Genomic DNA, 18133 nt, shown 5'->3' on the forward strand with positions numbered 1-18133 from the left:
GTATGTACTAATAGTATGTACTCATTGGAGCAGCCAGGGAGCAATTCAAATGGGCCAACTAGTAACATATCACTCCTGAAAACGATCTTTGGCTTTTCACGTCAGGTAAATCTGCCCTACGATTGGATTTTGGAAAACCATGTGACAAACTAATTCCGATTGGACACTCACATTGCACATGTCATCACATAGCTTCTATGAGGAGTACAAAGATGGCCGATGGCTGGCTCGAAAGTCTGCGGAGTTAACTTTTCAGCAAAAAAAAAAGTAAGTTTCTATCTCATATCATTCAAAAGTGTCATTGCGGACGGCTGCCCGACACCAGGAGCAGGTGGACCCATGGTACAAACTCCCAAACCAGGCTTTGTGGTATAAGAAGTCGTCATGTTTATTACAGGCTGAGGTTCGGCACACAGGTGATCAGATAACGGAGCAGAGGTACAAGCAGGGTGAGGCATAAACTTAGTCATTTCCAGGCAGGGGTCTAAGGCACGAGCAAACACAGGCATGTAGGCTGAGGCAAAAGGCGCGGCCAAGAAACTCAGAGCAAAAAACTGGTACACGGCCAGACTAAACAGGGCAAAGAACAACAATCTGGTGAGGGACTGAGACTGTGAGGGTTTATATGCATGTGGACTAATTAGGAACAGGTGGTGTTAACAAGGTGCATGTGAGAGGAAGGATCCAGAAAGGGGGCTTGGCTAATGAACAAAGATACTATGTTGTGCAAGACAGTGAGGGAAGAGAACACATGGTGGAGAGAAGAAAAGACAAAGATGTGTGAACAGGTGTCAAAAATGTGACTAAATGAAAACACAAAGCAGACTGGGACAAAGTGTGAGAGGAGGGCACAGAACTAGTGAGAACTAAACATGAACTGGCAGCACAGACTAGAACGAGAGACATGGAGCAAAATACTAAAATGACATTAAACACAAACTGACTTAAGAAAACAAGGCAGTAAGACAAAACATAAGAAAAAGCAGTGACCAAACAATAACCAGAACAAATCCTGACACAACAGTATATCAAATATAATAACCAAGAGGAAAAAGTGATAATAAATAATGACTGAAAACAACTAGAACAGAATGGATGGCAAAAGTATAAAGTAACAAAGAAAACAAAGTGACAAGTCAAAACAGAAAATAACCATATGAAGAAAACAAAATAACTAGTGAATCATAACCAGAACAAAGTGACAAGAAAAACATGACAGAATAATTCCTGATGAAAATAAATATTAATACATCAAAGCTGAAAAGAACAACCGAAAGGGGAAAAACTAGAGTAAACCCCCAGATCTGGCCAAAACCGTGACAAAAAGTTATTTATAATTTAGTAAAGCTTGGTCTTAGCCATCATATATGACGGCGTCGGCCCAAAGGGTTAAGAACATTCTTCTCAGTGCCATGAAGATGTATCCGTTGACTTATGGACGTGACTATATGTCAGTCTTAGATGGAGAGGTCTGTTGTATGACATGACCCAGTGGTGGGCACAGTTCCGATAATCCGATAACAGATAATTACCGAAGATAATGTTTTCATTATCGGATTATCTTTTAGATAACTTTAAAAACCATTATCAGACTAATTATCTGCCGATAAAGTTTTGTGTTGTGTGAAATGGTGGCATCTTTAACAGTGTTTTCACAGTACCCCAAGCAAGAAGATGGATTTGCATTAACCAGGAAAAAATGATAAGGTAATGAACTGACCCACAAGCACAGTCTTCTGGAGATGGGTGCAGGATGGACACTGGAGCAGGCAGCCGAAACCCTGGGATAGCAGTACTGAGTGGGCGGGGATCCCCCTCTGGAGCCGCCGCTGGTGTGTCCACAGCAGAGCGTGAGGAGGTGTAGCTGACTGACGCTGATGATTCAGCTGACTCGAGCTTCATTGAGAGCGGTGCAGGCATCATGGGCGTGGTTTGAGGTGAGAGCTTTAAGGAGAGCTGAGCAAGCAGGTCTGATGACGTCACAGTAGCTGTGGAACTTCGTGAGGCCTGATCAGCCAATGCCTCCACTGTTGCGTACGCTGTTGTGGTACCGATGACCGTGCTTGCCGTCATGGTACCCACAGAAACTTTGGTCGGTGGTATGGAAGAGAACTGGGCCGGCTGAATGGTCGGTGAGAGTCTAACTGCCGGCTCCACAGGCGCCATTACTGAGTCCCTGAGCTCGCGTGCTGTGTTTTGCGGCAGGAAAATGGAGATTCCCGATGGCTCGGTGGCCGGTTCCGGAACTGGGGACAGAGTCGATGGTTCCGGAGAACTCAACACCGCCAACTGTTCGGGCAACGTTGGAGCTTCGGGTTTACATGCCGCAGAACTAATTGGAGCGGGCAGCGGACGAGGCGGACACTGTTTGCGAGGAGCGGGCAATGGAGATGACAGAGGTGATGCCAAATTCGTCGTGGAACTCGGCGGTGGAACCAGTCCTCCTATCCGAGACTGTTCTGTCAGTCCCGGTACTGTGGCACGCCGAGGAGCAGGAACAGGTGGTACCTGGGGTTGGGCCGATCGCAGAGGCTGGATTTCAGGAGTAGACGGCAAGTAGTAAGTGGACTGCTTCTGTGTTTCTGCATGTGGTGCTATGGCGGCGTCTGATAGTGTGATTATTTGTGGTTTTTCACAGAGGATGGCAGTAATATCTGATTCAATCAAAAAATCCATCGGATCTTCAATACATGGAGGCATCCAACCATGTTGGAACTGCGTCTTAATGTCCCTTAATTCAGGGAAAGCAGTCAACAGATCAGGCTCTGTAACAAAAATCTGATCTAGCTCTGAAAAAATAAACTCTTTGCTGCGCTGGCTGTGGCAGTCCTGATATTTGAAAAATAGATCTTGTATTCTGAATAGTTTAGTAGCCGTGTCCTGTAGCGCCTGACCTTCAGCCTCGGAGGATTCGTCGTCATCAATGTCCTCCCACTCGCAGTCACTGTCAGTGTGTGGGATGCTAGATGCCAGGTGGTCTTCAGGCTTTGCAATCCAAGCTGGTAGTCTCTCAACAGCAAAAAACTCATCTAGATTCTCCAGGTCAGGGAAAAGGTCATACAGCCAAGTGTTCGTCTCAACAAGGTCAAGGGCTTGGTTGAGATAATCGAATCTCTTCTTGGGAGTAAAACAGGCTCTGTAGCAGTCAAAACAGAATTCGATTTCAGAAAAAATGTCTCTGATGGTGGCAAGGTCTTGGACTATTATGGCAGGTAAGGAGTTCGCTGGGTCCACTGTTTGTCCAGATTGTACTGTCATGGCGGGCGGCTGCCCGACACCAGGAGCAGGTGGACCCATGGTACAAACTCCAAAACCAGGCTTTGTGGTATAAGAAGTCGTCATGTTTATTACAGGCTGAGGTTCGGCACACAGGTGATCAGATAACGGAGCAGAGGTACAAGCAGGGCGAGGCATAAACTTAGTCATTTCCAGGCAGGGGTCTAAGGCACAAGCAAACACAGGCATGTAGGTTGAGGCAAAAGGCGTGGTCACGAAACTCAGAGCAAAAAACTGGTACACGGCGAGACTAAACAGGGCAAAGAACAAAAGGCTGGAGAGTGTGCTGGAAGCGACAACAATCTGGTGAGGGACTGTGAGACTGTGAGGGTTTATATGCATGTAGACTAATTAGGAACAGGTGGTGTTAACAAGGTGCATGTGAGAGGAAGGATCCAGAAAGGGGGCGTGCCTAATGAACAAAGATACTATGTTGTGCAAGACAGTGAGGGAAGAGAACACATGGTGGAGAGAAGAAAAGACAAAGATGTGTGAACAGGTGTCAAGAATGTGACTAAATGAAAACACAAAGCAGACTGGGACAAAGTGTGAGAGGAGGGCACAGAACTAGTGGAGTGACCTGACAACACAGATGGAGATGGAAGAAGGATGAAAACAGAGCAGGTGCAGCACGTGGAGTAAAACAGAACTCAGAGGGATGTGTGAAAAACCAGGGAACTATGGCAGAACATAATACAACTGGAAGCAGGCATGAACATGAGAACTAAACTAAACATGAACTGGCAGCACAGACTAGAACGAGAGACATGGAGCAAAATACTAAAATAACATTAAACACAAACTGACTTAAGAAAACAAGGCAGTAAGACAAAACATAAGAAAAAGCAGTGACCAAACAATAACCAGAACAAATCCTGACACAACAGTATATCAAATATAATAACCAAGAGGAAAAAGTGATAATAAATAATGACTGAAAACAACTAGAACAGAATGGATGGCAAAAGTATAAAGTAACAAAGAAAACAAAGTGACAAGTCAAAACATAAAATAACCATATAAAGAAAACAAAATAACTAGTGAATCATAACCAGAACAAAGTGACAAGAAAAACATGACAGAATAATTCCTGATGAAAATAAATATTAATACATCAAAGCTGAAAAGAACAACAGAAAGGGGAAAAACTAGAGTAAACCCCCAGATCTGGCCGAAACCGTGACAAAAGTTATTTATAATTTAGTAAGCTTGGTCTTAGCCATCATATATGACGGCGTCGGCCCAAAGGGTTAAGAACATTCTTCTCAGTGCCATGAAGATGTATCCGGTGACTTATGGACGTGACTATATGTCAGTCTTAGATGGAGAGGTCTGTTGTATGACATGACCCAGTGGTGGGCACAGTTCCGATAATCCGATAACAGATAATTACCGAAGATAATGTTTTCATTATCGGATTATCTTTTAGATAACTTTAAAAACCATTATCAGACTAATTATCTGCCGATAAAGTTTTGTCCGATAACATTTAGACCAACAATGTAGTAAACAAAGCTGAACAGCTGTTGGGAAAGTGTAGGTACACGGACCCACAACAGGGGGCGCAAATGAACGGACAATGGAGGAAGTCAAATAACAACACTTTACTGTTGTGAATGGGCACAACAAACACAACGGATTACAACAATAGACAAAAAGTCAAATCACAAAAGGTGTCGTGTGGGCAGGCTCGAAGATAGAAGACGACTGTCCAAAGCAGAACCGGAACCACACGATTTCCTCCGCCACCAGACCCCGGGAATACTGGAGCCGCCAAGTCCCGAACTCCCAGGTGGCCACTGCCTCCGCGTGTCGGACCTGGTACTGCTGGCGAGGAACAAAAAACAATTAAATGTGGGCGCGTATACACCCAGCAATCCCACGGCAGGGAACAAACTACCCTCCACCTCTCATTGGAAAAAGAGTCTGCTATACAATGCACAAAAGTCACAAAGGTTACTGTCGAAAGATCTCACAGTCAGCTGAGAACGTTACCTTCCAGGTTAAAGCGATATCTTGGCAAAGAGGTGGAGACGTTGTCCTGCTGATGTACCCCTGCTGATCAGGTGATTGGTAACAGCTGTTGCAGGTGATGCGTGACAGCTGTCACCCTGGCTGCTCCTGTGAGGCGGCTGCGCCCTCTGGTGCCTGGAGCCCGCACTCCAGACAGGGCGCCCTCTGGTGGTGGGCCAGCAGTACCTCCTCTTCTGGCGGCCCACACAACAGGACCCCCCCCCTCAATGGGCGCCTCCTGGCGCCCGACCAGGCTTGTCCGGGTGGCGGCGGTAGAAATCGGCCAGGATGAAGCTCCTCTTCACCCAGGAGCATTCTTCGGGACCGTACCCCTCCCAGTCCACCAAATACTGGAAGCCCCGGCCCATCCTACGGACATCCAAGAGCCGGCGTACAGTCCAAGCCGGCTCGCCATCGATGATCCGGGCAGGAGGCGGCGCCGGACCCGGAGTACAGAGGGGTGAGGTGTGATCTATCTTTGTTAGTTGGCTATGTACCACAAGCTTTTAAGGTGGCAGTAATTAAACCATTACTTAAAAAGCCATCACTTGACCCAGCTATCTTAGCTAATTATAGGCCAATCTCCAACCTTCCTTTTCTCTCAAAAATTCTTGAAAGGGTAGTTGTAAAACAGCTAACTGATCATCTGCAGAGGAATGGTCTATTTGAAGAGTTTCAGTCAGGTTTTAGAATTCATCATAGTACAGAAACAGCATTAGTGAAGGTTACAAATGATCTTCTTATGGCCTCGGACAGTGGACTCATCTCTGTGCTTGTTCTGTTAGACCTCAGTGCTGCTTTTGATACTGTTGACCATAAATTTTATTACAGAGATTAGAGCATGCCATAGGTATTAAAGGCACTGCGCTGCGGTGGTTTGAATCATATTTGTCTAATAGATTACAATTTGTTCATGTAAATGGGATCTTCTTCACAGACTAAAGTTAATTATGGAGTTCCACAAGGTTCTGTGCTAGGACCAATTTTATTCACTTTATACATGCTTCCCTTAGGCAGTATTATTAGACGGTATTGCTTAAATTTCAAAGTTACACAGATGATACCCCAGCTTTATCTATCCATGAAGCCAGAGGACACACACCAATTAGCTAAACTGCAGGATTGCCTTACAGACATAAGGACATGGATGACCTCTAATTTCCTGCTTTTAAACTCAGATAAAACTGAAGTTATTGTACTTGGCCCCACAAATCTTAGAAACATGGTGTCTAACCAGATCCTTACTCTGGATGGCATACCCTGACCTCTAGTAATACTGTGAGAAATCTTGGAGTCATTTTTGATCAGGATATGTCATTCAAAGCGCATATTAAACAAATATGTAGGACTGCTTTTTTGCATTTACGCAATATCTCTAAAATCAGAAAGGTCTTGTCTCAGAGTGATGCTGAAAAACTAATTCATGCCTTTATTTCCTCTAGGCTGGACTATTGTAATTCATTATTATCAGGTTGTCCTAAAAGTTCCCTAAAAAGCCTTCAGTTAATTCAAAATGCTGCAGCTAGAGTACTGACGGGGACTAGAAGGAGAGAGCATATCTCACCCATATGGCCTCTCTTCATTGGCTTCCTGTTAATTCTAGAATAGAATTTAAAATTCTTCTTCTTACTTATAAGGTTTTGAATAATCAGGTCCCATCTTATCTTAGGGACCTCGTAGTATCATATCACCCCAATAGAGCGCTTCGCTCTCAGACTGCAGGCTACTTGTAGTTCCTAGGGTTTGTAAGAGTAGAATGGGAGGCAGAGCCTTCAGCTTCAGGCTCCTCTCCTGTGGAACCAGCTCCCAATTCAGATCAGGGAGACAGACACCCTCTCTACTTTTAAGATTAGGCTTAAAACTTTCCTTTTTGCTAAAGCTTATAGTTAGGGCTGGATCAGGTGACCCTGAACCATCCCTTAGTTATGCTGCTATAGACGTAGACTGCTGGGGGGTTTCCCATGATGCACTGTTTCTTTCTCTTTTTGCTCTGTATGCACCACTCTGCATTTAATCAATTAGTGATCGATCTCTGCTTCCCCTCCACAGCATGTCTTTTTCATGGTTCTCTCCCTCAGCTCCAACCAGTCCAGCAGAAGACTGCCCCTCCCTGAGCCTGGTTCTGCTGGAGGTTTCTTCCTGTTAAAAGGGAGTTTTTCCTTCCCACTGTAGCCAAGTGCTTGCTCACAGGGGGTCGTTTTGACCGTTGGGGTTTTACATAATTATTGTATGGCCTTGCCTTACCATATAAAGCGCCTTGGGGCAACTGTTTGTTGTGATTTGGCGCTATATAAAAAAAATTGATTGATTGATTGATTGATTGATGCGGTTTAACACGGGACACATGAAACACAGGATGGATCCGCAGTGAGGCCAGAAGCTGAAGCCTCACTGCGGCTGGACTGATGACCTTAAGGATCTTGAAGGGGCCGATATAACGGTCCTGTAGCTTGGGGAGGAGTCACTTTGAGGGGAATGTCCTTTGTGGATAACCAACCTCCTGCCCTGGCCGATACGCAGGGGCCGGGGTCCGCCGACGGTCTGCATGGGCTTTTGCCCTCGTCCGGAGCCTTCAGCAGAGCAGAACGGGCGGCACGCCACACCCCGACTGGCACTTCCGTAGGTGGGCCTGGACCGAGGGCACACCGACCTCTCCCTCAACCACCGGAAACAACGGGGGCTGATATCCCAGACACACCTCAAAAGGGGATGGAGGGCCGGTGGCTGAAGACACCTGGCTGTTATGGGCATACTCGATCCAGGCCAATTGGGTACTCCAGGCCAACCGGGTGCGTGGCAGTCCGCAGCCGCAAGGCCTGTTCCACCTCCTGGTTTACCCGTTCTGCTTGCCCGTTGGTCTGAGGGTGGTACCCAGACGAGAGACTCACCGTGGCCCCCAGTTCCCGGCAGAAGCTCCTCCAGACTTGCGAGGAGAACTGGGGACCGCGATCGGAGACGATGTCTGTTGGAATCCCATGCAGCCGGACGACGTGGTGGACCAGGAGGTCCGCTGTCTCCTGGGCTGTTGGGAGCTTCGGGAGGGCCACGAAGTGGGCCGCCTTGGAGAATCGGTCCCTATCGTGAGGATGGTAGTGTTACCCTGGGACGGCGGGAGGCCCGTGACAAATCCAGGCCGATGTGGACCAGGGCGATGAGGCACAGGCAGCGGCTGGAGTAGTCCTGATGCCCTGCGATGGTCAGCCTTGCACCTGGCGCAGGTGGTGCAGGCCTGGATATAATCCCAGATGTCGGCCTCTAGGGACGCCCACCAAAAGCGCTGCTGGACAACTGCCACGGTTCTTCGCACCCCTGGATGACAGGAGAGCTTGGAGCCATGACAGAAGTCCAGGACTGCAGCCCTAGCTTCTGGTGGGACGTATAGTTTGTTCTTCGGCCCAGTTCCGGGGTCCGGGCTTCGTGCCAGGGCCTCCCCGGACGGTTCTCTCTACGTCCCAGGTGAGGGTGGCCACGATAGTGGACTCCGGGATGATGGGTTCCGGTGGATCCGACAACTCCGCTTTGACTTCATCTTCATGTACCCGGGACAAGGCATCCGATCTCTGGTTTTTGGTCCCGGGACGGTAGGTGATCCGGAAGTCAAAACGGCTGAAGAACAGTGACCAGCGGGCTTGCCTGGGGTTCAGCCGCTTGGCGGTCCTGATATACTCCAGGTTCCGGTGGTCAGTGAAAACCGTGAATGGCACGGACGTTTCCCTCCAACAGATGTCTCCACTCTTCAAGAGCCTCTTTGCAAATTTGCAAAGCCGAGGAACTGTTTGCAGCTTCCTACGGCTAGTGGGTTGGGGCCAGTCTCTCACCGCCGCAACCTTGGCCGGATCAGGAGCGACGGAGTTGGGGGAGATGATAAACCCCAGGAAGGACAAAGATGTGCGGTGAAACTCACCTTCTCGCCCTTCACAAACAGCCGGTTCTCCAACAACCGCTGCAGGACCTGACGTACATGCCGGACAGGAGTCTCCGGATCCGGAGAAAAGATGAGTATATGCGTCTAGATATACGAAGACGAATCGTTGCAGGAAATCCCGCAGACATCATTAACTAATGCTTGGAACGTCGCGGGGGGCGTTTGTGAGGCCGAACGGCATGACCAGGTACCTCAAGGTGACCTAAGGGGGTGTTAAATGCCGTCTTCCACTCGTCTCCCTTCCGGATCCGAACCAGGTGATAAGCATTTCTAAGATCTAGCTTAGTGAATATTTGGGCTCCATGCAGGGGCGTGAACACTGAATCCAACAAGGGCAACGGGTATCGATTACGAACCGTGATTTCGTTCAGCCCCCTATAATCAATGCATGGACGAAGTCCACCGTCTTTTTTACCCACAAAAAACGAACCCTGCACCCCATCGGGGAGGTGGATTCCGGATCAACCCGGCGGCTAAAGAGTCCCGATGTAGGTCTCCATCGATTCGCGCTCAGGTCTTGAGAGGTTGTACAGCCTGCTGGACGGGAACTCAACGCCTGGAACCAAATCAATGGCACAATCGTACGGACGGTGGGGGGGAAGGGTGAGCCCAGTAGTCCTTACTGAACACATCCACAAGGTCATGGTACTCCACCGGCACCGTCCCTAGATTGGGCGGGACTCTGACCTCCTCCTTAGCCTGGGAACCGGGAGGAACTGAGGAACCTAAACATACCCGATGGCAGGTCTCGCTCCACTGAACCACTATCCCGGACGGCCAATCGATCCGGGGATTGTGTTTTAACATCCAGGGGAACCCTAGAATCACACGGGAGGTGGCAGGAGTCAAAAAAACTCGATCTCCTCCCGGTGATTTCCTGACACCACCAGAGTTACTGGTGGTGTCTTATGTGTGATTATAGGGAGTAGGGAGCCATCTAGTGCCCGCACCTGCACAGGTGAGGTAAGCGCCACCAGAGGGAGCCCTATCTCCCTGGCCCATCTGCTGTCTAACAGATTCCCTTCAGAGCCCATGTCCACCAGTGCTGGGGCCTTCAGGGTTAAATCCTCGGCCACGCCCTTCGTCTCGTTCCCGACGGCGTTCTTCTAACCGATTGTCTAATCGTAACGAGATCAATAAGCCCGTCTAAATCCCGCGGTTCGTCCTTGGCCACCAGGTGCCTTCAGGACCAACGATAGTCCGTTTACGAAGGCGGCGCGGAGGGCAGTGCTATTCCAGCCGGACCTCGCAGCCGCGATGCGGAAGTCGACTGCATAAGCAGCTGCGCTCCGGCGCCCCTGTCTCATTGACAGCAGCACGGCTGAAGCGGTCTCTCCTCTATTTGGGTGATCGAACACTGTTCTGAACTCCCTCACAAACCCATCATATGTCAGAAGGAGCTGTGAATTTTGCTCCCAGAGCGCTGTAGCCCAAGCGCGTGCCTCGCCGCGAAGCAGATTAATCACATAAGCTATCTTACTAGCATCAGTCGCGTACATGACGGGACGTTGTGCGAAGACGAGCGAACACTGCATAAGAAAGTCCGCGCATGTCTCCACACAACCCCCGTATGGTTCTGGAGGGCTTATGTATGCTTCAGGGGAAGGTGGGAGGGGTCGTTGAACGACCTGTGGAACGTCACTATTGCGCACAGGATCGACAGGAGGGGGAGCCACAGCAGCGCCCTGAGGGCGCGCTTCCACCTGCGCGGCGAGAGCCTCCACCCTGCGGTTAAGGAGGACGTTCTGCTCGGTCATCAGATCCAGCCGAGCCGTAAAAGCGGTGAGGATTCGCTGCAACTCACCGATCATTCCTCCTGCAGACGCCTGTGCGCCCTGCTCTTCCATTGGCCGTTCAACGGCCGGTTGACGCCCCTCGGGGTCCATGACGTTGGCCGAGATATCCTGTTGGGAAAGTGTAGGTACACGGACCCACACAGGGGGCGCAAATGAACGGACAATGGAGGAAGTCAAATAACAACACTTTACTGTTGTGAATGGGCACAACAAACACAACGGATTACAACAATGACAAAAGTCAAATCACAAAAGGTGTCGTGTGGGCAGGCTCGAAGATAGAAGACGTCTGTCCAAAGCAGAACCGGAACCACACGATTTCCTCCGCCACCAGACCCCGGGAATACTGGAGCCGCCAGTCCCGAACTCCCAGGTGGCCACTGCCTCTGCGTGTCGGACCTGGTACTGCTGGCAAGGAACAAAAAACAATTAAATGTGGCGCGTATGCACCCAGCAATCCACACGGCAGGAAAACTACCTCCACCTCTCATTGGAAAAAGAGTCTGGCTATACAATGCACAAAAGTCACAAAAGGTACTGTCGAAAGATCTCACAGTCAGCTGAGAACGTTACCTTCCAGGTAAATCGATATCCGGCAAAAGAGGTGGAGACGTCGTCCTGCTGATGTACCCTGCTGATCAGGTGATTGGTAACAACTGTTGCAGGTGATGCGTGACAGCTGTCACCTGGCTGCTCCTGTGAGGCGGCTGCACCCTCTGGTGCCTGGAGCCCGCACTCCAGACAGGGCGCCCTCTGGTGGTGGGGCCAGCAGTACCTCCTCTTCTGGCGGCCCACACAACAACAGCAACAAACATTTTTAAAATTTAAAATCAGTTCAGCACCTACCTGTTAAAAGTTTCCTAACAGATGTATAGTTCTACCCTCTGCAAACAAAAGAGAGCTACTTCTATGAAAAACTGCTCTATCCTCTGCAGGCAAAGGAGAACTGGTCACCAAAAAAAAAAAAATAATAATAATAATAATTTCCTTTTACACCATACTGATACGCTGGCAATATCACCCAAGTCATCCAGAGGCATACATTTTTAACTTATGGTTCAAATTTTACCAAACTAATTTTGGACAATTTATTTAAAATTACTGTCACATCTGAAGTTTTATAAATTGAATATGTTTAAGTTTTAAAGTAATGCGCTTACTTTTTAAGGTTTTTAGTGAGCACATTGCTATGCCCAGCAGTGCATTATGGGTAGGGATAGGGTAATCTCAGTACGTTCACGACAGGACAAATGCATTTCAGACACTCTGTTCCGGCTCCATGGATAACAGCATTAAGCTCTAGTGCCTAAACTCTCGTGAATATTCTCTGGGTTTATAGATGTTGTTATTGTATTTGCGTTTGTTAAATTCACGCATCTTAAATGTAGCAGACACGGATTATCTGGAATTTTGTTTTGGCAAGTTTTTACGGTCTCTACTGCCATCTAAGGGCCAGTGGTGTTCATGGCAATTCATCCCAGTATTTCTCCTGAAGCTGACCGACACTGGTATGATATTTTTAATCACTGTACTCGATTTCAGTTCAAACTGTACCACAGAAACCGCACGGTGTAAAAATTGAGAGGGCCCCGATTTATGTTCTCACACACATTGTATGTTGAAAAACCACACGTGACTCGTGTGTCCAGAAGCAAAACATAAGCTTTTTTTTCAAACTTAATTTACAAAAACTCTTGATGGGAGACATCAAAGTTTAAAACAAAACAATAAAAAAAATAAAACATTACAAGACAGCTCTGCGGTGTTTGCACATGCACAGTGCAAGTGGTTGGATGCTTGTAGCTCTTCAGCAGCAGGATACCCTCACGACGGGTCCGACCAGAATAATATCAAACAGGTTTGATTTTTCATTTGACCATACGATCGGCGTTTCAGGAGGTGGTCGTGAGATGTTAAACGCAGCTTGTTACTCTCATGTACACTACACGATACAGGACGCTGCGATTAACCTGAAACTTGTGTATGGATAAGACGCGGATTGAGGAGCGGTCCAGTATCAGACTGAACCCAGCATGAAATAATCAGAAGCAGTTCCAAAAAGAAAACACATTTATTTTTCTCCCTTTGTGCTATACATGAAATACTAAATAATTATAGTTCTGGTGAGGTGAAAAGGCGGCGCGCTCTCTCAGCGTCTCAACAGTCGGAGTCCGAACGTTCAGGACTCAGGAGTTCCGCCAACACCCCCCCCCCCCCAGGTGACTTTCCCAGACTGTACTCTGCGAAGGAGGAATAGAGATGAGATTATTCAACACTTATTACTACGAAATATGTTTTAGAGGCAAACTTATCAGCTACACGTTTAGGTCTGGTTTCAAAACTTAGTTCAAAGAGGCTGCTGCTCACAGCTAGTGGAGGATCATAATCCGCATGCCACTGCCGTGAGGAGCATGCCAAACAATTTCCACCAATAATACTTATAGCTGCCGTATATAAACGCCAATTTACATTCATGGATAAACCTTTCAAAATATTCACCTCTGTCGTGTGCTGACAACGTTTGCCTCTCACCCTCGTCCTCCTTCACAGGCGCGATGTCAGACTCTGAAACGGCCCTCAGCGTCCCCACACGGTCATCACAAGGTCGTATTCTCTGGCAATCTTATCCAACTCACTGCTGGTTTAAATGAAGTTCTTCATCACTACTTTGGTACCAGCTGGAAGTCCCTCAGATCTGCACGTGAACATCACAGGTGTCGTGGATTTGTCCTGCAACAGCTGCAGCCAATCATCGTAACAGAGGAGAGGAGACTCTTCTGCAGCACATTTTCCTCAGAAGAACAGCCCCAAATCACCTGGGAATGAAAATAAACACAAAACAACCCAACCTTGTCCAGCCAAACCCCCCCAACACACACAACTTGGTCCAAACAAATTCTTGCACGAATGAAAAATCATCTGAAAAAAAGGGCCAAAACTCACACAGTGTAAAGCCAACATTTATGTGTCAAGACAATATTGAGTGCACATTTTACAACATCAAAAACATGCGCACATCATAAAATGTGCGCACATTCTCTCCATATGCAAAACATTTTGCAATGACACTTCCAGGGCTCTGTAAAAATGCCTGTTTTTACAAATAAAAAAATGGAATATTTTACAAAAGCACATTTATCTGTAGACACCAACACATGACACATGTCACATTAACGTGCTGTTTTACATAATAATGACTGAACCAATCAGTGTTTAGCAGAGGCACATTTTACCCATAATCCTTTGTGATCTGTCTGTGTTTGTTACAATTATTAATTATTTATGAATAATTTATTATTAAATAGTGCATTATTCAACATTAAAAGATATATGTTATATTTTAACTTTTTACAAATGACAGAATTGACATTAATGGAGTTATTCTATTGGTATTAATGTTATTTATAAATCAAAACCATAAGAAAGCACTGCTTTATTTTCCAAGTCCTCCACCTGACCGGAGCACTGTGACTGGGTGGAGAGCTGGGCTTTATGGCTGCGTGAAGCTTGCATCTATCTTGGAAGCTGTGTAGTAAACAAGAGCTTCCAGCGGGGTTAGGATGTTCAGAGACAGAAGTGTGGGCTCATTGTTTTGGTCTGTTGTCACTTTTGATGCTTTCAGAAGCGATCGTGGTGTTAAAACTCAAATTCAGTTTATTAGCAGTTGCAAATGTACCAGAGACAATACTAGAATTTATCGGTTATCTGTAACTTCCGATACATTTTTGGGTGGTTTATGTTTATTTATCAAAGATAACTTTTCATTTATCTTATTATCTGTTATCGAAGTTAATTTTTTGGTTATCTGTGCCCACCACTGACATGACCACATGAACACTAGACACAAAGCCTGCAGGTCATCAAGTTTTATGATATTATTAATGCTTTTTTTTAAGGAATGTTCAGCAAAGGCAAAATGAAAACATTCTGAGACAGATCTGGGATACTATCCAAATGACATTAACCTGTCCATGATCAAAGAGCAATTGCATCACAAAATTTTGTTAAACTCTATCCATTTGTTTTGAGATAGCTTACCAGACAAAGAAATTATTCATTACCTGACCTTCACCCCTTCTGAAGTTATGCAGAGAAAATGATCAGTCAAACAGAAAGCAAAGTAACTGACATTCAAAGACATTTTAGCAACACCCTGGTACAACCCCAATTCCAATGAAGTCGGGACATTATGTAAAATGTAAATGAAACAGAATACAATGATTTGCAAATCCTTTTCAACCTATATTTAATTGAACACAGCACAAAGACAAGATATTTAATGTTTAAACTGATAAACTTTATTGTTTTTGTGCAAATATTTGCTCATTTTGAAATGGATGCCTGCAACACGTTTCAAAAAAGCTTGGCCGGGGCACAAAAGACTGGGAAAGTTGATGAATGCTGAAATAACTGAATTGAAAACAGGTGAGTGTCATGATTGGGTATAAAAGGAGCATCCCCAAAAGGCTCAGCTGTTCACAAGCAAAGTTGGGGTGAGGATCACCACTTTATGAACAACTGCATGAAAAAAATAGTCCAACAGCTTAAGAACAATGTTTCTCAATGTTCAATTGCAAGGAAATTAGGGATTCAGTCCATAATATAATCACAAGATTCAGAGAATCTGGAGAACTTTCAACATGTAAGTGGCAAGGCCAAAAACCAACATTGAATGCCCGTGACCTTCGATCCCTCAAGTGGCACTGCATTAAAAAAGATATCATTGTGTGAAGGATCTTACCATGTGGGCTTAGGAATACTTCAGAAAACCATTGTCAGTTAACAGTTTCTCGCTACATTTACAAGTGCAAGTTAAAACTCTACCATGCAAAGTGAAATCCATACATCAACAACATCCAGAAACGCCACCGCCTTCTCTGGGCCCGAGCTCATTTGAAATGGACAGATGCAAAGTGGAAAAGTGTGCTGTGGTCTGATGAGTCCACATTTCAAATTGTTTTTGGAAATCATGGACATTGTGTCCTCTGGACAAAAGAGGAATCAATCAATCAATTTTTTTATATAGCGCCAAATCACAACAAACAGCTGCCCCAAGGCGCTTCACATTGCAAGGCAAAAAGACAATCCAGATTGTTACCAGCGCAAAGTTCAAAAAACAGCATCTGTGATGGTATGGGGGGGTGTTATTGCCCATGGCATGGGCAACTTACACATCTGTGATGGCACCATCAATGCTGAAAGGTACATCCAGGTTTTGGAGCAACACATGCTGCCATCCAAGCAACGTCTTTTCAGGGACGTCCTGCTTATTTCAGCAAGACAATGCCAAGCCACATTCTGCACGTGTTACAACGGCGTGGCTTTGTAGTAAAAAAGTGCGGGTACTAGACTGGCCTGCCTGCAGTCCAGACCTGTTGCTCACTGAAAATGTGTGGCGCATTATGAAGTACAAAATATGTCAATGGAGACCCCTGACTGCTGAAAACTGATGTTGTACGTCAAGCAAGAATGAGAAAGAATTCCACCTACAAAGCTTCAACAATTAGTGTCCTCAGTTCCCAAATGCTTATTGAGTGTTGTTAGAAGGAAAGGTGATGTAACACAGTGGGAAACATACCACTGTCCCAGCTTTTTTGAAACCGGTTGCAGGCATCCATTTCAAAATGAGCAAATATTTGCACAAAAACAATAAAGTTTATCAGTTTGAACATTAAATAAGTTGTCTTTGTGGCGTATTCAATTGAATATAGGTTGAAGAGGATTATATTCTGTTTTTATTTTTCACAACGTCCCAACTTCATTGGAATTGGGTTGTAAAACAAACACAAAAGTTTGATAAACAGTAGCGGAAACAAATTCTATGGTTGAGTAGCCATTAAATCCATCTCATTTTCTCACATAACTGCCCTTCTTTTTCCGCGCACATAAATTATTGGCACAGATGCAGCTCACTGTTTTTTTTTAATCATGACAAGCACGCTGCACTGTATGAAAGATAAAGCGGCGCTCTGTGAGTCGGGACAGGTTACAGAGCAGAGAGGCTCAGGACTGAACACTCCAGCAGTCATGAATAAGTTACTTTGCCCCTGTGTAGATATGGAGACTCTGACATCAAACCTTTCATCAGATTGCCCTGAAATATCCTGAAATCATGGAGCATCGAGACATGCACATGGACATATTGCACATGTACGTGTGTTAGTGCATCCCAACACTGTGGATCACACAACTCATCCTCCAAATAGATGAATCATCTGCTGGTTTCTCAAACTCGGTTTTACTGGAGGTCGAACAGCATAGGATTTTAATCACAAATTGATACTTGCTAAATGTAAACAACATTTTGAAAAAAAAAAACTTTCAGATGTCATAAAAACATCTTTACATTGCATTTGAAATGTCTGTTTGCCAAAAACTACAATGGAAACAGTTTTCCCACTCTTACAGGTCACATGACATACAGAAATAGACACGTCAGTGTAAACTGGAGGGCACAAGAAATGAAGTTACAGCAATATTGAATTTAAAAAACAACAATAAAATGTCAATATTTAGCAGGACTAACCAAATAAAAAGAAACAAGAGCAAACAGAGATTTCTGACATCTGCCAATCAGACTCCGAATCACCTCCAAAATTCATATATATATACGAGGTCTGTGAGAAAAGTATACAACCTTTTATTTTATGCAAAAAATATATGGATTTGATTCATATGTTTTTACGTCAGCCAACCTTGAACCTTCGTGCGCATGCGTGAGTTTTTTCACGCCTGTCGGTTGCGTCATTCACCTGTGGGCAGGCTTTGAGTGAGCACTGGTCCACCCCTCTCGTCGTTTTTTCATTGCGAGGAAATGGCGGAATGATTTGGGCTTTGTTCCATCAGAATTTTTTCAGAAACTGTTAGAGACAGGCAGCTGGAAACCATTCGGAAAATTCACATGGCATTCGGTGAAAATTTTAATGGGCTTCACAGAGATTACGGAGTGTTACTACCGCTTTAAGGACGGCCACAATGGCGCACGCTCTGAGCCACGGTCGACAGGCAGAAACGACCACTTCTTTTCTAAACAGATCGCTGTATGGATCCGGGACCATCGTGTGCAGTTTCTCTGGTTATCACAAGAGCTGGACATCAGCCATTTTCCAGCAGATTTCACTTT

The sequence above is a fragment of the Thalassophryne amazonica genome, chromosome 10, assembly GCF_902500255.1.
Source record: "Thalassophryne amazonica chromosome 10, fThaAma1.1, whole genome shotgun sequence".
Classification (NCBI taxonomy): Eukaryota; Metazoa; Chordata; class Actinopteri; order Batrachoidiformes; family Batrachoididae; genus Thalassophryne; species Thalassophryne amazonica.